The sequence below is a fragment of the Chinchilla lanigera genome, unplaced genomic scaffold, assembly GCF_000276665.1.
Source record: "Chinchilla lanigera isolate Chin_1 unplaced genomic scaffold, ChiLan1.0 scaffold00051, whole genome shotgun sequence".
Taxonomy (NCBI): domain Eukaryota; kingdom Metazoa; phylum Chordata; class Mammalia; order Rodentia; family Chinchillidae; genus Chinchilla; species Chinchilla lanigera.
Window position 1 is genome coordinate 12,802,442 of NW_004955452.1, and position 23,770 is coordinate 12,826,211.

General features: G+C 44.7%; 1 long non-coding RNA gene across 2 annotated transcripts in view; it reads right to left on the reverse strand.

Moving 5' to 3' along the window:
- Positions 1-542: 542 nt before the first annotated feature.
- LOC102012151 overlaps positions 543-23,770 on the reverse strand; it is a 48,827-nt gene continuing 25,599 nt past the window's right edge. Inside the window, exons 1-3 of one of the 2 annotated variants that reach the window (XR_001236023.1) lie at positions 2,268-2,350; positions 1,609-1,738; positions 543-695 (exon numbers count right to left, since the gene is read on the reverse strand). This is a non-coding gene — a long non-coding RNA (uncharacterized LOC102012151). Of the gene's footprint in view, positions 696-1,608; positions 1,739-2,267; positions 2,351-23,770 lie in introns of those variants that run through there. The other variant, XR_001236024.1, reaches the window with a different exon arrangement.

Consider the following 23,770-nt stretch of genomic DNA (forward strand, 5'->3'; position numbering starts at 1 on the left):
TTGGAAGGAGAGACAGGGAAGGTAGACTTGAACAAAGCGGGGACTCACAACTTCTGAGCATAAGCCCTACTATGCACTAGCACATAATAGGAACCCATGAACACTAATCTGAACTACTGGACTCTGAGGCAGAAAGAAAGAAAGAAAGCTTGGGTACATTTTTAGAGAAACGTTGAGACAGGGAGTTCAGTTCTGATGGTCTGATGGTCTCTCTCCGCTGAAGAGAGAAAGGAGAATAACCGTGTTCAGTTGGTGGCCCCACAAAAGTGGGCAAGGCTTGCACAGCAGTCAGACATCAGACCCTTGCACCTCCAGCATCATGAGGTCATTAGTGCTCCCGACCCCAGAAAATAGGTCTGGGGCAGTGGGTGGAAACAGATGGGAGACAGCTTTGAAATCTGCTGAGTACACACAGCCAAGGTTGTTAAATGTGTACAACAGGCCTGAGCTGCAGGCCAAAACTTTGTAGACAGAAACCAGCTTGTTCACTAGCCCAGCATCTTCAAGTCCCAGGGAAGGCAGAAGAGACGATTCGCTCCACCCGGTAAGCACCACACTGACTGCTCTGCTCTGGTTTCCAAGCTGCTTCTTACCGATGGTCCAGTGGGTTTGCTCTCCTTCCCAGGAATTCTTTGCTTGCTGAGGCCCACAGCTTCTGGTTTCCCAGAAAAATCCACATAGCGGAGCTCCTAAAGCTTTGAGGAAAAGAAGAAGGGGGTGGGAAGATGAGGAGGAGGAGGAGGAGAAAGAGACATTTTCTCCACCACCTGCATTTCTTCTTCCTCTTTTTTTTGCATTTCTTTATCTATAGTGTCATGTGCTGATAACCCTCATCTCCTTCACCCCAGATGGTTTCCCACGCCTCATGTGACTGAGGCTGTGAGACACTGTGCTTGCTACTTCTTTCCACTTTGGAATCCCCATAGCTCCTGAAAGTGTCTAAGCTTGGTCTTTCAGCTGAGGCTACCATGGCTGACCATCAGACAGCACAGCTCTATAGATTACCAACCAGGGACCACAACAGATAGAGGTTTTATAACCACCCATTATTATGCCAGTTTTACAGAAGAATTGAAGTGCTGAGGGGTCAGATGAGGGCTGAGCAATCCAAACCCTAAGCCAGCACTCGCTAACTGTACCTCAGAGCGATAAACTCAAATGCCTCTGGGATTCAGGCTTGGGAGGTGAGCAGGCCAGGCTGGCTAGGCATGGACGCCTAGACATGTGCTATGTGAGAGGTGGAGAGCATGGAAAATGGAAAGGATGCCTCTCCAAGGGGAACAGTCCCCAGTGGTCCACCACATTGCTGCCATGTGTGAGAAGCTGGAAACATGGGGCTAATGTTCCCAAATCTTCCAATTCTTCAAGAGAAATCAGGATTTAGAGTATTAAGTGAAATCCCTTAATTTTTGAAAATTGCCTTAAATTTTCTTTTTATGCTGTGAGACCAAACAAAACACATTTGTTGGCAGCCTGTCCTCACTCTACCATAAAGCTACCTCTATATCATTAAATTCACATCCAGACCCCTCAATGGTAAGTGATGTTCATCCCCATTTAACAGATGCGAACACAGAGATTAAGAGAAGACAAGGGACTTGCGCTGACCTTGTGTAGTCACACAGCCAAGTACCCAAACTGGAGTCTGTGCTTTCTGCCAGGGCCTTTCAATGCCAAGTTGCTCCCCACGTGGTAGGCAGCTTCCCATTTCTGTGGTGTCCATCACTTGGAGTGATACCTGGGGTGAAGTTTCACACTCAGGGGCAGAACTGAGGGATCCTGCTGTCTCCCGGCTGAGTTCTTTCAGCTCAGACGTCACCCCTACTCAGGCTCAGCTGGTACTGTCAACCATTTCCCCTGGGCTCTCACTGACGGATGGGGGCACAGTAACCCCAAGGAGCCCTCAGCCTGGGTCACTGAGATAGTGGGGAGTAGTCCAGGTGGCTGCATGCCCCAGAAACAACGGGAGCCCAGAACTCCACCCAGAGCCTGCGCTTCTGCTTGTGAGGATGGTTTCCCTTGGCTGCTCCTGGACGTTGAAACCATCTGGTCTGACTTTGTTTTATGAACTTTATTATAAACTTATAAGAGGATATGAGCTGAATGCTGGTTCAATTAGGAGAATTTGCTATTTGCCGAACCCAGAGCATGTTGATCAAGCCTGGAAGAAGATCCCTGGTGGCCTGCCATAGAGTTCTGGCCTCAACTTTGACCTGTACAACATTTTTTATTAATGACTTAGTCAGAAACATAAAAGACCTGTTTACCAAATTTGTAGTTGATTTAAAAAGAAAAAAGTATAGGCATTCTGTAAAAACATCGACAGGATCCAGATGGCTCTAGACAGGCTGGACTGATGGGCTGAATCTAATAAGATAAAATGAAACAGAGATAAATGTCAGGTCCTGAACTTGGCTTCAGAACAATAACTGCTCAAGGACAGGATTGAAGTGGGTGGGACAGTAATGAGATTTAGCAGCAGCAGACTTTAATGAGACCTGGAGCTTAAGCCAAGACAGCCAACCTAGCTGTGACACTAAAAAACAATCCAGGATGTCCATCACTGCATTGTTTATAAGAGCAAACACTGGAAGCAATCTGAATGTCCAATAAATATGGTTCATCTGTACAGGTGTGTGATGGCTTGTGTCTGGAAGTCCCCCTAAAGCTTCATGCAGTCATGGGGCAAGCTTCTAAAGTTTTTGATTGATCCATGGTCCAATGCTGGGATGATGGGTGTGAGTGCTGCACCAGCCCTGGGGTGGGTAGTTTGCATTCAGTATAAGGGAGGGGAAAAGCCTTGCTCTCTGCCTCTCCTCCCTTTTGCTCTTGTTGCATTTGCTGTTTTCTACTACCATGAATAGTTGCCCTGTGCCATGTGCCACTCTGCCTTGGAGCCAGCCCAGTATGGACTGAAACCTCCACAAACTATAAGCTAAATAAATCTTTCCTTCATTAACTCTGGGCATCAGGTGTTTTGTCTCAGCAATAAGAGAAAAGTAACCAAGACAAGATGCAAAGTATATACTCATTAAAAATAATAATGCTTTGGCTGGTTATATGGTCCAGCGGCACAGTGACTACCTGGCAAGCGGGAGGTTGTAAGTTCGATTACCAGTACCTCCCCTCCAAAAAATAATAATAATGCCACTAAGTACATATTTAATGACATGGGAAAATATTATTAAAGAAAAATCAATCATTTATAAAACAACATGTAATTTAAGCCAATTTTTTGTTCTTGTTTTTTTCTGGTACCAGGAATTGAACTCATGACCTTACACTTGCTAGGCAAGTGCTGTGCTGCTGAGCTAAATCCCCAGCCCTAATTTTTATTTTTAAAAGGAAAAGACTGAATAAAGATATGGAAAGATATATACCAAAATGTGAACTTGGCAGTGTCTGGGTGGTACTAGGGGGTAACTTGGAGATTGTAGAGTTCTCAATAAGCATGCAAGACTTTTTAAGGTTTTAGAAAGCTAATACAATTAACCCCCAGAATCCTCCTAACAGGCTTCTTAAAGGAATCCTGTCATACACTGGTTCAACTAAGACAGGATCTAAATCTAGCTCCAGATATTTCCTTGCACAACCTCATGATAGTGGGCAACAACACACTGCGCATGCTTACACTATGCCTGGAAGTGTGCAAGGGCTTTAAGTTGGTTATCTCACTCAGTAGCTCCCATATTCTATGATTCCCCACGAGATAGATACCAGTGCTTTCTCCATTTTACAGAAAGGGTTCAGAGAGCCCAAGGAATTTGTCCAATACCACGTAGTTAGTGAACAGCAGGAATAGACCCAGGAACAAGAGACTGGAGAAAGACAAATTCCCTGCAAACACCACAGGTGCTGCCAAGGATGAAGCATTATCAACAGACCCACACTGCCAACACCCTGGTCAGGGTTGGCCACCAGATGTTCTAACAGACTGATGGTTCCTAGCCTCCTTGAGAGAGACTGGCAAGCCACCCCTGGGGACTGGACACTGACGCCACCCGGACTGAATTCCAGCCTTGTACTCAGAATTAGGACCCTGTCTTGTAGAAGATAAAGAAAGTCCTGGCTGTCACATTAGAGAAAGTAAAAGAAAATGAGATGGGAGATGTGGGGACCAGAAATAGTAGCACAGGATGATGTCAAAATATTAGTCACATCCTCCCTACCTCAACCAAGCCCAGCACCTTACAGACTTTATTGCAGCTTCTTATCATCAAAACTGAACAATCTAAAAAAAAAATAACTGAACAATCTGGAAGATGTGGAGATCCTTGGGTGCCAGCCCCATCAGTAACCAAATGGGTTGCCGGACCTTAAGCAAGTCCCCACCAGGAAAGAAATCCAAGGGGCTCAGGGAGAACAGCAAGAGAGCAAAGCCACCCGCTGTCCTGGGAGAGAGGGTGGTAGTTCTCAGCATACCATTTCCCTCAGGTGTGACCATAGCCAAGCACTGGGACGAAAACATTTAAATACTGTACCCATTTCCCATCTTAGAAACACGTGGGCATAATCTGGAGGAGGAAGAGACTGACTTGTGCATTGGGAACCCAGAGGGCAGGGCCAGCTCCAATGTGGAGCGAACAGAAGAGGCGCATTCCACTCCTGACTGGTGACGTCCCACAGTGGGGGTGCACTGGCCTCAGAAAGCAGCGGTCTCCAGCACGTGTTAAATGTCTCTGGTTGTGAGAAACAATGTAGGAGGTAAAGCTGTACCCTAAACCTGGAAGGCCAATAGGATCAGGACTATTGGTTTGCTCATTATTTCCCCCAGGTCCATGGACACATACCTGGTTAGTAAGTACTCAAAAAACTATCTGTTGAATTAATGAGTGGAATGAAGACTTGACCAGACCATCACTAACGGCCCTTCTGGAACTAAGTCTAGAATCTTGATAAATTTTATAATCAAGTCTATAAAGTGTCTAGTTTCATCATAATTCATTTCTTCCAATGTCTGTCCCCTCACTTAAGCTGGCTATGGTCCCTGTGGGCAGTATTCTGTGCCCCTTACAACTATATCATTTCATCTCCTTGAGATCCTACATAGGACCTCATGGTACAACTGTACCGTTTAATCAAGCCCAAGAAGTTGCACAGTTGGTTGTTTCCAATTTCTTACATTTGTGAAGTATACAGCTACACATATAGATATGCAAATATTTGTTTTCCTCTTGGTTATTTCCTTGGAGTCTACTTTGCAAAAAGAAATCACCGGATGTCTTCCCCCAGTCAATGACTGTCTACCCTCGCAGACTTGGGCCCTTAAACTCAAGCTTTTCCAGCTGCTGTGAATTGTAATGATGTCCCAGTCCCACTGGGAGCAGACAATGGACCAAGAGCCTCCTAATTCAAATGCTTAGTTGTACTAAAACATTCCAGAGACAGTTTAGGATGGGAGATCCACAGGATTGTTCTTCAACTCATTTATATCATCCCAGCGTCACAAAGTCCAGGATAGATGACTTCCCCGCTACACACTCCCTTCTGGAAGCTCATCAGCTGCAACTCCACAGACTGGGAGATGGGTCCCCAGAGGATGGCTTCTGCCTCAAAATGGTCCTCCTGAAATTCATCGTTCATTTCCTTTCTTCTTAGAGCTTATCAGCTTATTGGTGGGTGACAATGTGGGAAGATCGTAAAATAAGATGTGCAAGCATTCAGACTTCTGTGACAGCTCTCACTTCAGATAATGTGGTTGGCCTCAGATACATCATCACAAAAAGTAAGCAGATTCCAAATCCAGTGTGAATGGTCAGATTTAACTCTGCCCAGCAGAGTAGATTGGCCAAACATCAAAATAATTTCCTGGCATCTACTGCCCATAGATACGAGGCCTCTGGCAAGAGGGACTGCTTTCTAGCCCCACCAGCAGGTGTATGCAGTGTCCCTCCCTCCCCACTATCCCAAAGTCAGCTCAGCTTGGCCACCCCTTCTTGCTGGTTTAATGGCTGCATAGCAGGACTCAGGTGCTCGAATGGGCTGTATGTGTCTGCATGGTGATGGAGTGTATTTCCCAAAGGGCGGGTCATTGCTCATGGGACTGACTCCCCCATGGTGAGCCAGGGAGAGCTAGAGTGTGCTCTCTGTCCCCTGCATCCCTCACGAGGACACCTTCCTCAGGTATTTGCTTCATTACTATTTCACGTACAGAAGGTTTTTCTTGCAGTATATTCCAAGCTAATTTTAGAAATTTGTTTTCACCTTCCGACATTGATTCCTGGGGCAGCTTGCAAGCTGCCTGGAACAAAAAATCAATGGTGACAGCCTCCAAGTGGGCCCCTGTTCTTCATTAACCCAGAGCTCAGAGCAGCCCCAGCCCCGCCTCCTCCCTCAGGCCTAGCCCAGGGCAAAAATGGGAGGTCGGGAAGTTTTTCTTTGGTGCCCTTGGCCTTTCTTTCCCGAGTCCCTTTTTGTTTTCTTGCTCTGTTCTTCTCCTTACCAACACTTATTCTCCACCGGGTGTGGAGCTGGGGTGGAGAGGAAGTAGGGTAAGATCCATTCAGTGCCACCCATGCATCAGGGACTACACTAGCACTTTACATGCACAATCCCGTGTAAGACAATCAATAATATTCAGAGGCTGAGACTGCCCCCACTTCAATGAAGAGGAAACAGAGGCACAATGAGACCAAAAATCAAGCCCAGCGTCACACAGTTAGTAAAGTGCCCCTGGGACCACAACCTTACTAACCTCAAAGACCACGTTCTCACTATTACACACCATGATAATGGTAACAACCTGGACATAGAAATTGAAGAGCAAGTGTTTAGGGAAGCACTCCTCAGAGACATCTTAACTGTACCTTGCCCTGCGCTCAGCCACCCTCGCTCAGCTGTAGGATGTGCTGAGTCCTACACCCGAGGGCTGGCTGTAGTGAAGTCTCCAGGGATAACAGACTGTGCACCTGAGTCTCAGCTGCACCCAGAGGAGGTGGCAGAATGGATCAAGGAAGTTCTAATTGAGAATTTGCAGATCCCAAGAGCAGAATCAGGGCCCTCTGACCAAAGGCTACTCATAAGATATGCTGGAGAGCTCTGAAAGGTGCCAAGGAGAGCAAAGAACAGAGAGGCAGTGGATTCCAGAGTGCAAAAGGAAGTAAAGCCAGGGGAGTCTGCTCAGTAGAAGTGTAATAAGTGTAATAAAAGGCAAAAAAGAAACAAATGAAATTAATATAAATAGTATATTTATTTAGCCAACATACTTTAAATATTATTTCAGCACATAGGTAATATAAAACTTACAAGCCAGGCACGGCACTGCACACCTGTATACCCAGTAGTTCTGGAGGAGACTGGGGGTGCCCAGATCACTTGAGCTCACAAGTTGTAGACCAGCCTGGACCTTATCTGTAAAAAACTTAATTACATAATTGTGGTAGTTAAATTTAACTCCCAACTTGACTAGATTAAGAGACACATGGACAGGTAACTGGATCGCAGAGTACTATACTCACCAGTGGATTAATCATCAGTGTTCATAGCTAAATGTGCTGATGGAGGTAGGGCCCAAAGGTTACTGAAGGCATAGCTTTGGATGGCATATCTCTCACTGGCACACTTTCCCTGGGCTCTGCATCCGGCCCTCCATAAGTGAGCAGCTTTGCTCCACCAGGCCCTCCCTCCATGATGTTCCTGCCTTACAGCCAGTGGACCGTGGACTAAACCCTCTGGAAAGATGAGCCAAATTAACTCTCTTCCTTTAAGTTGCAGGTGTCAAAGGGGCTAGAAACAAACCCTGGAAGAGAGCCTCTTTAATAAATAGTACCAGGAAAATGGGCTGTCCTTGTGCAGAAGACTGAATCTAGACCCACGTCTCTCACCATGTGCTAAACTAAAATCAAAATAGAGCAAAGTGTGAATGTTAAAACAGAAACACTTAATCTGCTGGAAGATAAAATAGGTAAGACTCTTGAAGACATAGGCATAGGCAAAAACTTTCTGAACAGAATCTCAATGGCACAAGAAATAATACCAAGAATCAACAAGTGGAATTCTATCAAATTTAAAACTTGTGCATAGCAAAGGAAACAACCAATAGAGTGAAGAGACAACTTATGGAATGGGAAGTTTTTACCTAGAATATATAAAGAACTCAAAAAAATTAGACCCCCCCCCAAAAAAATGCCCAAAAAAAAAATGGGTTGTTGAAATAAATAGACTCTTCTCAGAAGAAGTACAAATGGCCAATAAATACATGAAACAAAATCATTGGCCACTAACAAAATGCAAAAGAAAACAATACTGAGATTAAATCTTACTGCAGAAAGAATGGCTATCATCTAGGAATCAAATAATAACAAATGCTGGTGAAGCTGAAAGGAAAAAGGAACTCTTCTACCTTGTTGGTAGGAATGTAGACTAGTACAACCATAATGGAAGTTAGTATGGAGATCCCTCAAAATCAAAAACTAGAAATTCCACTTAATCCAGCTATATTCCCCTTCTAGGCATCTTTCTAAGAGAGTTAAAGACATCAGATTAAAGTGATACATGCATACCCATGTTTAGAGCAGCACAACTCATAATAGTTGAAATCAGCCTGTATGTTCATCAGCAGTTGAATGGATAAAAATATATGGTATTTATATACAATGAAGTACTACTTTGCCATAAAGAAGGATAAACTTGAGCCATTTATAGGCAAAAGGGTGCACCTTGAGACTAGAAAGTTAAATAAATCACACACATAAGCTTAAATATTTCATGGTTTCTCTTATATGAGAAACCCAAACTATAAAGAGCAAAATAAAAGAGAATAGGAAGGAGGGAGACAGATATTCCCCAAGTGAGGAAAAGGATCAAGAGATAGGCGGGAGCAGAAGGGACGGGAGGGAAAGGGGATGAGAAGAGAACTGAGATGTTATAGACATGTACTCACTCCATACAAGGAAGGTAATCATATGCAGTGTAAACATGTACTAATAAAGAATAAAAACAACAAAAAAAGTTGCAGGTATCAGATACATGCTGCGGCAACAGAAAAGCTGACTAACATATTAATTAAGGTTTTACAGACTTGTTTATGAGAGTTTACATTCTTTGCTGCTATTTGTAAAAGGACTTGAGCCTTGCAGTCCTTACGGTGCATCTCCACAGAGCCTGGCCAAGTTCTTTGCCCAACAGCCACTTGTAGGCAGTGGCCACCAGACTGTACACTGCCCGCCTGGACACGTGACTTTCCAGTTGAGTTCCACGGCACCCAGCCTTCCTCAGAACTGTTCAGAGAGGTCCCTAGATGTTTAGCTTTAATTTCATTTTTAGTGTATTTTTTACTATTTAAAAACTAATGTAAAATATTCACATTTAAAGATATCCTATCCTAAATTTTAACACATTAAAGAAAATCAATTAGGAAAACTTGTGTCCACATTTGAGAGAAATATTACTTAATTCATCCTCTTATAAGATAGGGTTGTACTGATTTAACATCTCTGTTTTAAAGATTAGTAGCTTATATTGGATCTCAAGTAAAAACAATGACCAACATTTATTGTTTATTTATCACATGCTGGGTGTCTTTTGAGTACTCCTTTCACCAAACTCTCAAAGAAATCTTTGAGGTGGGTAACATTATTCCCCTCGTTTTTGGAAGAAGATACTAAGGCTAGGGAGTTCAACCCATCCACGGTGGCTACAATAATGTCAGGGTTCAAACTCAGCTCAGGCTATCTAACTTCTAAACTGAAGCTCTTAAGCCAGCATGGTGGCTCAGGCCTGTAATCCCAGCACTTGGGAGACTGAGGCAAGAGGATTGCTGTGAGTTCAAGGCCGGCCTAGGCTAGAAAGTGAGCTCAAGTTCAGCCTGAAGTACATAGTGAAACCCTGTCACAAAAAGACAAAAAATAAAAATAAGCTGAAGCTCTTAAGTGCCAGACTTGCCATGCCATATAAATTCTGAGTGTTGCCGAACTCCAGGTGACATCATACAGAGGTCTCCCTGCACTCCAGGCTCCCAGCCTCAGTCACCCACCTTCTTGTCAGGTCCTCACATACACACCCTAGAGCATTCTGTTTAGACACCAGTGTGTGTCAGTATTAGCGGTGGTCCCTTTGTAGCCAGGATAAAGCATTTCAAATCCTACTTAGCCCCTAACCACCTGGGGAGAGGATGGATTTTATCCTATAAATGATATGAAGCCAATGAGGGGTTTAAGCAAAAGGAGTGACAAAAAGAATCAGATCTGCATTTTAGGAAGCTCATTCTAGAAGCAGCGGGGAAGATGGTTTGGAGACTGTTGGAACTGGTAAAAGGAAACCAATTTAAAAGCCATTAGAGTGCTGATAGCAGATATGAGAGGGGGCCACAAATGATAAAATTACTGAGTCTTAGTGATTGAATCAGCATTGCGTGGGGACAACAGAAAGAGTCAAAGAGGATGGTGAGGCATTAGCTGAATGAGAAAATGCGTGAGGAAGTCTAGGTTGAGGAAAATGAGTAGACGTGATGAGTTTAGGCTTTAATATTGGTGTTGACATTGTACAGTGGTGCCTCGGTTCATGAATTTAATTCTTTCTACAATTCTTCTTGCAAACCAAGTTGGACAAGAACCAAATCAACTTTCTGCGTAAGTTCAACATTGAACCTAACCACTGAATTTGAATATCCATTCAACTCCTCTTCCATCAGTCGCAGAAATGCAATCTGAAGATTTCGTTCAGATTTAACATGGACCCTGGCCCATACAACCCACCATGGTAACCCATCCCGCGATCAACCCCTTTGCCAAGGACTGATTTGGAGCAGAAGTCTAGGCCAATCAGCATATACCATGCTTCTTCTGATTTCATTGCTTTAGGGGCCATAAATTGACCCATTAAGACCAAAGAAAAGCACCTGTCTCTGACAAGGAAACAAATATCGTGATTTCTACTGACAGCAATCCTCCAACTCAAGAGGCTTGGGAAAAGGCAGTTCTGGGAGAAGAGTATAACGAAGACGCAGAGAGAACATTTTCCTACCTGAGCCACCTTGATCTTGGTGGATCAAGCCACCAAGGTCAGCCTGTCCTCTAAAGTGAGCCAATAAATTTCCTTATGGGGACTCCTTTCAGTGCGTGGGATCAAACCTAGAAATCATGCATGCTAGGCAAACGCTCTGCACTGAGCTTCATCTCCAGCCCCAAATCCTTATTGTTTAAGCTATTTTAAGTTGGGAGTTTTTGCTACGTACATCCCAAGCATTCTAACTAACAGACGTATGTGGAACTGAGGTGACACAGGACATCTATACAATGCAGCACTTCCAAGGTGATCTGTGAACACTTTTTTAGTAGTGCCCATCACACACGTAGCTCTTCAATCCTGCATTTCAGGAGAGAGATCAGGCTAGAGATGCAGATCTGGTGTCATCAGAATTTAAACTAAAGAATAATGGTCTAAGAAAGCACATAGAATGTGGACAAGAAGAATAGGCCCGAGTACAGATCCCTGCGTAGCTCTGACACTAGAAGGGCTACATTACTGTACAGAAAAAAGAAATAAGAAGTGAAGGAGGAAATCCAGGTGTGGGGCAGACACTGAAAGGTCATGTCATGGAAGCAGAGAAAGAAGGAGTTGGAAAGAAATGAGACAGGGTGTCGGCGAGAGGGGCAGCTGCTGAGCGGTGAAGAACCCCAGGGAAAGAACCATCAATAGAGACCAAGGGGGAATATTAAAGTGGATACCAAAATGCTTGAACCATACCTTAAGTACAATGGTCTACATAAAATAGAAGTTCCTTTCTCTCACATGCAACTGTCGAGAGAGAGAGAGAGAGAGAGAGAGAGAGAGACAGAGAGACAGAGAGAGAGAGAGAAAGAGAGAGAGAGACAGAGAGAGACAGAGACAGAGACAGAGAGAGAGAGAGAGAGAAAGTCCGGAGAAGTATCTGATTTTTTTTCCACAAAGTCTCAAAGCTTCTCTCCAGGGGCTAAGCAATCCTATGGGATCCTGTCTTTGTCCATATGGCCACAGTTGGCTCATTCGCGGCATGTCCAAGATCCAGCCCATGGGGGGAAATGCTGTGCAGTGCAAACAGCTCCCATGTACGAATGTGATCCAGAAGTCACACACTCCCTTTCGGCAAGAACTGAGGACGTGATCACACATAGCTAATTGGTCATGTTTTTCCTTAAAACTCAGGGAGCATTGATGAAAAGGAAGGAGAGGTTAGACACTTGGAGTCTAGGCTCAGCCATTTGTGTTCCAGGAAGTTATGGTAGGTATTATACAGGTGACCATCGCTCTCCTTCTCAGGGTTAGGCCCACTTGTATGTCAAGTGGATAATCTTAGAAGGCCCTGAAGAATTTTAGGTTCTCTACTCTCAACATGTCAGCTGCCACCCCTTGTGCACTCAGGAGATGGCACTGCAACCCAGCTAACACTGCATGACCTGAGGGCTGTGCCCACCTCTGTCTTCCCCTCCCTGAGTCCTGGCCAGTCTGCCACCTAGCTCTGGAAATACACACTAGAATCAAGCTGAAAGGGAAAATATATCACATTCAAGGGTCGTGCACTATGTGGGTCATGATTCCCTTTTTATTTTTCATCTTCCCCTAACCACTGACTCCTTCCTCAAAATGCATTCTCTTGGCTTCACATAAAGCCATCTCTTTTTTTCCCTCTCCGCCCCTTCACCAACACAATGACTGACTTGTCTCCAAAGCTCCTGCAGTCTGGCACCTGCCCCATCACTCAGCTAAAACTGTCACTGAAGTCATTAAACATAATGGCCTCTTCCTCCTCCACCTGGCTGGGTCTCATCAGGCATAACTGACCACCCCTTCCTTGCTGCTTTATCCCTTCTCTGCTGTGATGTGCTCCTCTGCATGTTTGCCCTCTACCAATCCCTCCTTCCTTATCCTCTAGTCCTGCTCTGAGCATTTCTTTCTGTAACTCCTAAAGAGGCAGATAAGAGCCAACATAATGTCTATATAACAGTAGTCATCCTCCTAGCCAGGTAAAGTAGAAAAGACATAGCCTGATCCCAAATCCAGATTTGCCACCTATTTGCTACATAACCTTAGCAAGTTACTTGGTATCTCTGAGTCCATTTCCTCCCTGGAAAAACAATAATATGAATATTTCTCTTTCAGTATGTATTATCAGGCTAGACAACTACCTAATAAACAACCCTCCCAAGCCTCAGTAATTTAACAAACATCACATACAAGTCCAATGAAAGTAAGAAGAGACCAAGGGACTATTAACTAGGATTGCAGAGAAATTCAGTCTGATAGCTCAGAGTCCTCAACGAGGTTTTCTGTCTCAGCATCCCACAAGGTAAAAAGGCGAGCAAGTGTGTGTGCCGAAGATTGCATATGGTAACCTTTAGGGGCCAGATATGCAGAGAGCATTTATTATTCCTGCCCATATTCCATTGGCCAGAACTATCACATGATTCAGCATGATAGCCAGGCATGCTGGGAAATGTAGTTCCTGGAGAAAAAAGAAAGAGGATTTCATAAACACACAGTGTCTTCTATACACAAGGTTGCTGAGAAACTAGAAGTGATAGAAGTAAATCCTATTACTTTTCTGGGACACAGTAGTTACTAATGAATAGTGGTTATTAGTTAAAAAAATCATTTTTTAACTGTTTGTCAACTTTCCCAAGTTTTTAAGTCTGCAAACAGGCTGATTTAAATAGGGAGACTAAGGGAACAGACAAAGAGGAAAACAAAAGTGTGGACAGAAATAGACATGCAGGACACATTTGGAGGCATAGGGGTACAATGGGAGTGAGGGTTCTCAGGGAACAGAGAGCCCATTGGGACTGAGCACAGACTCTGATTTCCCAGCCAGCCCTGTTTCCCACCTGAGCCAGAAGGGGCTTAGAAAGATCAAGAGTTTCCTTGGAAACCATTTCTCTGGCCCTCTCTGCATGTTATCAGCCAAGTTGGTTGTAATCAAACCCCCACGGGGCAGAGAATGAGCTCTCAAACTGCCATCCTGGGGTTCCATCCAAATTGCTTGCATTTCCTATTTAAATTGATAATTTCCCCACAAGTGTTCCCTCTGCCCATCCAGAGATTTGTTGGGAAGGGGAAGCTCTGGACATATATCCCCCAAGTCACAGCCAGGGTCCCTGGGAGCACCTCCAACAGGCCTGGGTCTTCTGCCAATGCTGAAGACCTCTGGTGAAACCCAAGTCTCAGGATCAACCACCAGGCTAGGATCCTCTCCTCAGGCCCTTTGACAACACAAAGGGTCATAGATATAAGCAGAGGGGGGAAGGACCAACAGGAGCCACAGGGGGTGACTCCAAAATGGTGGGTATCATTGTCCAGATTGAATGGCAGGGAGGGGAATGTGTGTGCCTCTCCAAAGTGGAAAGATGGAGTCTGAGCCAGGCACCAATCATTTTGAAGTACCCAGAGCTGAGGCCACAGGATTAGAGAACAGCTGAGAAAGCTCCAGGGTATCAGGCAAAGAAATTCCAGGAGGCTCTGAGGGCCTCCATTCTGCTCCCTCAGTTACCAGCCATGCCAGTCCCCAGTAACACTACAAGAAGGTAGATTGGATGCATCTGTTTCAATTTCAGAATGAGCAGAAGGCGCATTGCAGACAAGGACAATCACAGACACAACTTAGATGGCATGTGTACACGTGTATAGATCCCACATGTTCACAAACATGCACCAGAATCAGACTGGACACAGGGAGCACAGCCATGTAGATAGCCTCGATGAACATACACACCTACTGACACAGCTCTAACCGGCCGTCACAGCATGACCACTGGCCAACAGAGGCATCTGAAACTGAGGCAGTGCAGGGCCAGGGAGGACTCTTCTTTGCAGGTGGCTCAAATGGGGCCCCTTGGATTCCAGGTTACTAGACAGATCCAAGGAGATTTTATTTTTTTTTTTTTTTTTTTGGTTTTTGGTTTTTCTCCGGTACCGGGAACCGAACTCACGACCTTGCGCTTGCCAGGCAGGTGCTTTGCCGCTGAGCTAAATCCCCAGCCGTGATCCAAGGAGATTTGTCCAAATTGGCTCTAATCCAAGATTGTGCCTGGAGGCTGACATGGATTTGAGTGTACAGCAGAGAATGGAGCACCTTAGTGCGTCTGGGTTGGGGCCTGCAGGGGTGGAGCAGGTTCCCAGATTCTCTCGGGGAACAGCAGCCGGGAGGGGCCCCTGGGAGAGGCCTTCTTGCCAGAGCAGGAGCTGGATGTCAGAGACATTTGCCAGTGCAGAAGAGGTCAAACCAGGAACCTGCCATCTAACCTAGGCACTTCCAATGGGAGGACAGGGCTTGTGGGCTCTTGGTGCCCCGGGGCGTCTGGCCCTCAGATTCTGTATTGAAGAAGAAAGGTTAGGGGCCAGGCCCACCCTTCCCATGCTGGCTCCCCACACAGAGCCAGGTAGGATCACAGTGAGTTCAGAGTCTTGAGGGGCAGAGCCTGAAAGCAGGGGACCTTCAGTGTCTGCTGCTTGAGGGGGCTGACCTCCAGAGCCAGCTAGACCCTGGACCCCGTCATTCCCTGTGTTGTCAGGACGACACTTGGAAGACTCCCCTCTACCTGTGAAACCTGCCCCCAGGGCACACTCTCCCTCCTCTTCCCCCTCTCCCCCTGCAAACTGGAAGAGTCTCAGGTGCTGACAGCCTGGTGTCTCCCCCTGCAGGGACCTGTGAGCTGAGCTGTACCACTGAGAAGGGTGAGGAACAGGCACTGGATTCCAGCGCCCACGGTGACTGTCCCCACACTGTCTCCCCCTGCCCAGCCCTACAAAGATTCCACAGAACTTACAGCCCACCTGCTCCTATCTAGCAGACAGGTGTGAGAGAAACAAGAACCACAGCAGGGTGTATGCAACCAGCTGTATGTAGCTGCAATTCTCCCAAGGTAGAGAGGCTGCGGCGGGGAAGGAGACATAGGCGGGGTGAAATTTCTGAACACTCGGAGTTTCCTCACCACCCAGTATCTGTCTATCTGCGTCTCCCCTTACCTCTCTCTCCTACTATATATTTCTGGTGTCTTTCTACCTCTCTGACTTCTGGAAGACTCTTACTTAACTTTCAAATCCTTCTAGTGAGGTATTCCATCTACTATGAAAATTTCCCCCAGGATCCCTTCTGTCTGATGAATTATTTACTCCCACTTCTGGGCTACCTGCATCGTATGACTATCTATTTATGTCAGGATATATGTCTTCCTCACTAAACAGGAACATCTGTGAGGGTAGAGGCTCACTGGTGCTTGTCTCTAAGGCACCATACCACCACAGGGCCTGACAGAACATGTGCGGCAGAAGCAGTGTAAAATTGCAGTTACGAGAGTAGGCTCTGGAATAAGCCAGGCCTGAGTTTGGATTTCAGCCTAGCTCATCTAACCGTGGGACTTGAACAAGTTGTGTCAACTCTCTAAGCCTTGATTGGCCCAAATGAGAATAATCATTTTTATCATATCTTGTGAGTTGTTATAAGTAACAAATGACATAATGAATATAGAGAGGTTAGTCCAGCAATAGGCATGCTAATTACCTTTGTTATTATCCCTCGAGCATCTAAGCTGTTGATTAGTCCATACTATACCTTCCCCTTAAAAATCTCACCAGCAAATGAATAATTCCAATCAATATGGCAGCAGAGGTGATCTGAGAGCCTAAAAATGAGCCACTGTGTTTGTGGCCTTGTGATCTACCAGCTAAGTTCATTGGCTTTGGGACCAGGAAGTCCAAACTCAAACCCTGACTCAGATGGTACCTATCTATGTGAACTTAGACAAATTATACAAACACTTTGAAATTGAAATATAATGGAAACACAATCTATAAGTTATACAAAATGAAACTTTTCAGAGGGTGAGCAAGAAAGATTTCCATGAAAAGGTGACCTCAGGACTTGAATGGTTTTCCAGGTGGAAAGGGGAGCAAAAGCATTTCTAACAGAACAACGGGGTCAAAAGTTGGTGTCTCCAAAGGGCCATGAAATGCTTGGTGATTCCAGGTCCCTATTTGAAGAGGAAATGGCAGAAAACATCCTACAGACAGAGACAAGGACCAGACTGCAGAAGACTTAGGATGTCACACTAAGTGGTTTTGTGGTACATTCTTCCAGGGATTGAATTCCTTTTCTAGAATATATCTGGTATATACAGACAGGATCAATAAATATTTGTAGGAGTAACACTGAGACGCTGATCCGTGACCCTTCCTCCCTGCCAGTTTTCCAATTCTGCCATGAACTGGCTGCAAGGCCTTGGGCATATCACATAATGCCTGCAAGTCTTGTCTCTCCATCTGAAAGGGGAACACAGAAAGTGAGCAGCCATTGTCCTGCCGTCTCCAGGGGTTATCAGGAGAAATGAATGAAAATGAGCCTGTTCACACTTGCCGCATAACGGGCTTTCGCGTTCTCTGTTGCAATTACCCTCCACAACAACTCCGAAACTTCTGACTTACTCTTATCACAGACACTTTTATGCCAAACCCTGCTGTAGGAGCTTCATTATTATCTCATTCAGTCTTCTGAACCACCCCATTAAGAAAGCTTTATTATCCCATTCTGTACAGCACAAGCTCAAAAACATTGAGTAATGGTCCAGATGTATGGTATACCTAGGGTGCACAGCCAGACAGTCAGTGCTGACATCCTGGCCCTTGTTATGCTCATGCCAAACTCTTGCCACTGCTCCAAGAATTTCTTTAAACCAATAGGAAACTTTTTTTCAGTGAAATGTGATGTCAATCGTGCTATGCTTTGAGTATCACCTGTCTTAGTTACTTTCTTATTGCAGACATAATATATCCAACACCCACAAGTCAAATGAGGAAAAGTTTGTTTTGGCTCACAGTTTGTAGAAGTTTCAGTCCACAGTTGCTGGCACAAAGGCAGGGTGGCATAGCAGAGGGGTAAGACAAAGGAAAAACAGTCCATGGCAGGGCAGGCAGGAGGCGGCAGCAGCAGCAACGAGCCTACCTTCTTTCTGTCCCTTTCTATTCCATCCAGGCTACACCCCTGTTGATTGGAGTCATCCACACCCAGAACTGTGCTAAACCAACTTAGTTATCATACACCTTTAATCCATATCCACACACACTAAATCGATTCACTTCCAAAAAGCCCTGCCTATGAGCACATGAGGTTTTAAGGAGACATCTAGATATAAGCCATAAAATTGCCCAATATTCACGTGCTAAAATTTAGTCACCTATGTGATAGTATTAAGAGGTGGGGTCTTTAGGAGGGTAATTAATGGGACTAATGACCTTATAAAAGAGACACAAGAGGCCCTTCTACCGTGTGAGGACACAGTGTTGTCCCCTCTGGACGATGTGGTAACAAGGTGCCACCTGGGAATCAGAGACAACAGCCTTCACCAGACATCCTACCTATCCATGCCTTGATCTTGGACTTCTCAGCCTCCAGAACTGTAAGCCATAAATTTTCCTATTTGCAAGTTACTTAGTTCAAAGTGTTTTGCTATGGTGGCACAAATGGACTAAGACAGATGGGAACCCCAATTTACAGAACAAGACCAGCATTCTCCTCCTATGGAGGCAGGAATGGGGAGCACCATCTCAGACCACTTTCCCTTTGCCTTCACTCACTTACCCAGCAAGTTACCCACCCACCCCCACTGACCCCTGAGATTTCAAGGGACCCAGCCCAGAACCACAGTACTTCTCTCCTCCACATCCAAGCCTCACAGCTAAGAAACTTGCACAAAAGTTGGACTCACCAATAGGCCTGACATCAGAAAAACAGCCCCTGAGCTCAGTGGCTCACAGAATAAAAAAATATTTTCCTTTTCATCTCTATTCAGTCTCCTGATAAGCCCAGCCTGCCACATCTGCTAAGATGTCTGCAGGTCCCTCAGACATCTGGTTCCAGCCTGCTAGCCTTTGAACTTGAGACAGTCTAAGCATCTAGTAGTTGACTTAATAATTTGGGGAGACTTGAAAGGCAATCCAGGCAGTGGTCAGTCAGCTCACCTGCACAGAAAATCTGGAAGGCCTAGCTGTTCTCCCTGGGGGGTCCTCTCTGGGGACGGCTGCTTGAATCAAAGACTTGGGGATGACGGCAAACGCATTTGCAGCCACAACAGGATCCTGTTTAGCAGGCTGTCCTGGGAGTGAAGGCAGGAGAGCTCAGCTCTGTCTCTATCAGAAGCTGTGTCCTTGGACATTTAATAACCAGCTCCGCTTGGCTTAGCACTGTCCGAGCCTGGAGTTGGACTTCTATCACATAGTCTGATGGCATCAAAACTGTGTTACAGACAAGCCAACTCCCCCACCCTCTGACCGAGGACACAGCACCACAGTTCAAGCTACAGTCAGTCCCTCCTGCTCTGATGATCCTGCCACGACCCCACCTCCCTTCCTGAAAAGGAGGAGATACCAAGGGAGGGCCCCAACTGCTCTCCTCCCAGCAACTACCTTATTTCCCGAAAAATAAGATCTAACTGGAAAAGAAGCCGCAGCTCCTGGTAATATAATCTCTATCCCAAAAATAAGCCCAGTCAGTATCATTAGCCAGATGGAGACACGTAGTATGACCACTGCAACACATGATGGACGTACTAAATTATAAAATAACAATATTAATGTATAATTACATAAAAGTATTACTGAGATTAATACTTAAAATAAATGATAACATAAACCATAATTAAGTATTTGTAAATACCCACGCAGGTACTTTTGGACAAGAGATAAGTGTTTATATAAACAGATAAAGTTGAGACTTATTGCTGAATGACCAATTGGAGTGCAGACACGGGACATACATAACAGGTGCACTGGATAACTGCTGGACATGGCTGTGTCTAATATGAATCTTCATAATTCAGTATGTCATGTGTGGTAACAAACACATTTAATGCACTTGTGTGAAATAAAGACATGCTTTCTGAATGTTGGCACCTGCAATTTTTCACTTTTGTGTGGGCCATCCTTCTTAACTATCTTCATTTTTGCTGTCTCTCCTATCTCTTAAGTCCTCAATTAACACTTCAATTAATGGAAACTTTGCGAAGCCCAGCCTGCAAGAGGGCTTGACTTGGGTGAAGACTTCATGGCATAAACTCACTGACAGCCATGTGCCATGCACTATGAGCTGGCTCTGTGGACAGGAAGGGCTCATTTAAGTGAGCTCTACTGCTTGATATGAAAGACTGGGGCCAATGGTTCTGCAGGAAACAGAGCCAGAAGAAATTCAGGCTGAAATTCAGGGTTTGGAGAGTTATCACGATGTTCCAGGAGATGACACAACTGTATTTGAATAATAATAGATTTTTGTACAGGAACAAATGTGGACTGTTATACATGAAAAAATAAGTCATCTCCTGAAAGTAAGCCCTATTGTGTCTTTTGGAGCAAAAATTAATATAAGAGCCAGTCTTATTTTGGAGAAAAGATGGTACCCTCATCATCCCGCATCTCAGGGAGGAAGTCCCTCTTGGGTCCAACCCTATGATCTAGCTCTCCCCTCAAGGATCTGTACTTACAACTCCTCCCTTGCCTTCCATCAAGGAACAGGCTCAAGATCCCTCTGGACTAGAGATGGCTTTCCCAGGATGCCTTCAGCACTGGGGCCAATGGATCTGAGTCCAGTCCAGGCTCTGTCATTCACCAGCTGGGTCACCTCATCTCTGTCTCCTTTCTACATCTGTAAAGTGTACATCCCAGTTCCCATCACAGAGGAAGTATTGCTGCAAAAGGAAATGGTGATGCCTGAGAAGGGCTTAGCATAGTGCCTGCCCTATCTTCCTTAAGGAAAATTGTCATCATTACGAATATTAGGAGCTGGGGATACAGCTCAGTGGCACAAGTCCTGAGTTTGACTCCCAGTACCAAAAAAAATAATAATAATAATAATAATAATATTAGCTCCCTACCCGACCAAGTTAATGATGTATCTCTTACTGTCTTCAGTACCGGGCTTCTTACATTTCCTGAGACTCTCAAACCCATTCACCAGTTCCAGACCATACACTGCGCTCATTCCTCTCACCCACTTACCAATGACCTGAGCCACCTAACTCAATGGTGTCTCAGCTTCCACCTGAGGCCTTCATCACAGATACCCACCTGTTGTTTTCCTCAGATTCTCTCCTCCTCCTCCCCTTACAAACATCCCTTCTCTGCAGCCTGATTCACCCACTACACATTAGAATCACTTGAGGGTCTTAAAACTACCAACGCCCAGTCCCTCCCCGCAGAGTCTCAAGTAATTCATCTTGGAGAGGTTCAAGAGTTCCACAGTGCAGCTGGGTTTGAGAATCACAGCCTGGGATGAAGAATCTAACCTTGGCTTTTGTGTTAAGATTAAAGTCAGCTGTGTGGAAAAAGAAACAAAGTAACAGTGACTTAGATAGGACAGAAACTCCTACCAGCAATACATGTGCACCCGTGTTTATAGCAGTGCAATGCGCCATAGCTAAATCTTGGAAACAACCCAAATGTCCATCAGCTAAGGAATGGATAAAAAATATGTGGTATTTTTATACAATGGAGTACTACTCAGCTATAAAGAAAGATAAACTTGAGGCTTCTATAGGTAAATGGATGTAACTAGAGACCACACTCATAAGTGAAATAAATCAGACCCACATGTGGAAACATCACATTGTCTCCCTAATGTAAGAACCTGAAAAAGTAAATAAAATCTGAAAGACACAATAAATATTGTGAAAGGGAAAGAAACTGTTCAAAAGGAAAGAACAGTTGGGATGAGGGAAAGGAGAAAAGAAAGAAAGAAGGAAGGGAAATACACACACACACACACACACACATACACACACACACACACATGATACACTCACACAAGATAGCTAAAATAATTGTACTACTAATTTCTATTGGTTTATTGAAAGGAACAATTAATGTTTAATTTTTTTTGACCAATTTTACATGCTTATGTCTGGTAATCTGAACAACTACTCTGAAGACAACAATATGCAATATAACAACCATTGTTGAGTTCTTATCATTTTGTGTTTTAAAATTCTGTATCATTTATAATTTTTTATCATTTTTTATTCTCTTTAAAATAAAAATTAAAAAAAAAAAACACCTACTGCCTCATGACACAAAATGGCTGCTTGAGCTTCACATCCTCCTTTCATCCTGCAGGACAGAGTAAGGAGTAAAACTTGGCAAAAGTTCAGAGGAAACACCACCCCTTACTCCTCACTAGCCCATGGCCACACTCAGCTTCATAGGAGGTTGAGTATTCTGGATGGCTGTGTCTAGCTAAAACACAAGGATTAAGAAGACTGAGGAAGGGGCTGGGGATTCAGCTCAACAGCACAGCGCCTGCCTGGCAAGTGTGAGGTTGTGAGTTTGATTCCTGGTACTGGAAAAAAACAAAACAAAACAAAAAGACAGGAAAAAGAGCAGTGTCTGAGTTGCTGGACCCCTCCTCTCTCTACACTCTATTTTGTGGCACTCCTAAACTTCAGCTACTGCACCTGAACACTTCTCCAAATCGCCCCCCAGATACATGATGTCCAAATCTGAACTTGAACCCCTCTAACCAGGACCAGGCGGAAGCAAGAATTTGAGAGATCAGAGACCCAGATAAAGTCCTAGCTGCAAAACTCAAGCAAACCTGGATGCATCCCTCAGCCTCTCTGGGCCTTAGTTTTTTCATCTGTGCAATAAGAAACATATTTTATACCTTTCCGGGCAGATTCAAATGGCTCCTTACATAAAAACATCTGACATAATGCCTTATATATAAGAGGAGCTCAATACATGTTGATTCCTCCCAAACTCATAATGTTTGACCATCAAACCCTGTGGACAAGACCCCTGGTGTGGCACTGACCATACTGTTTTTTGTTAGGAAACTATCTGAGATGGTAGAGCGGGGAAGGTGAGAGAAAAAGAAGGGAGAGCTGATCTATGCACAAAAGAAAAATAGATTGTCCTATTCAAGGACCTCTCAGGAGATATAACAAATCCCCAAGAACTGACCAACTCTGGGGTCTCGGGAGTCCCCCCATCCTGCACGGCACCCTTACACACCTCTGAGGAAATCTCCTTTGTCTCCCTCGTGCTTCTGCGGTCTTTTCATTATGGCTCATGACTCTAGGGTGGGAGGACAGACACAGTGATGATCTAACTCAAAAGTTTGGTCAACTTCATAATTCTGTAGATATCGACTGACTCAACTTCCCAAATATAGACTTATCCTGGATTCAACCACTGATCACTGCCGATCCTAGTCACATACTGCTATAGATTGAACCTTCCTAAATCTTTGCTACTCAGTGTATGCAACCCAGTAACACTGGCAATATCTTGGAGCTTGTTAGAAATTCACAATCTCAGGCTCCACCTGAGACACACCTCAAGTTTCTTTCTTTCTTTCTTCCTTTTTCTTTTTTTTTTTTTTTTTTTTTTTGTGTGTGTGTGTGTGTGTGTGTGTGGTTTTTGTTTTTTTTCTTCCTTCTGTCTTTTTGAGACAGGGTCTCACTATGTAGTTCAGGCTGGCCTTGAGCTCACTTTGTAGCCCAGGTTGGTCTTGAACTCGCAACGATCCTTCTGCCTCAGCCTCCCGAGTGCTGGGATTACAGGTATGCACCACCATACCCAGCTCAAGGTTTTTATGGGTAGGTAGAACTACAACACCATTTGAAGTTTCAGATTTATCTCATCTTCCTTTAGGAGAGAAATAACTTGACACCAATGGAGAGAAATTTTCCCCTGCATCTCTTTTCCTTCTTCTCTTTCTCTAGAAACCCAACAGCCCCAAGGTAACTCCTACTGTCCTAGGTAAGCTCCTGTTCTCTCCTCCATCCATAACTTACTCCATCTGCTGAGCTAACTCCTT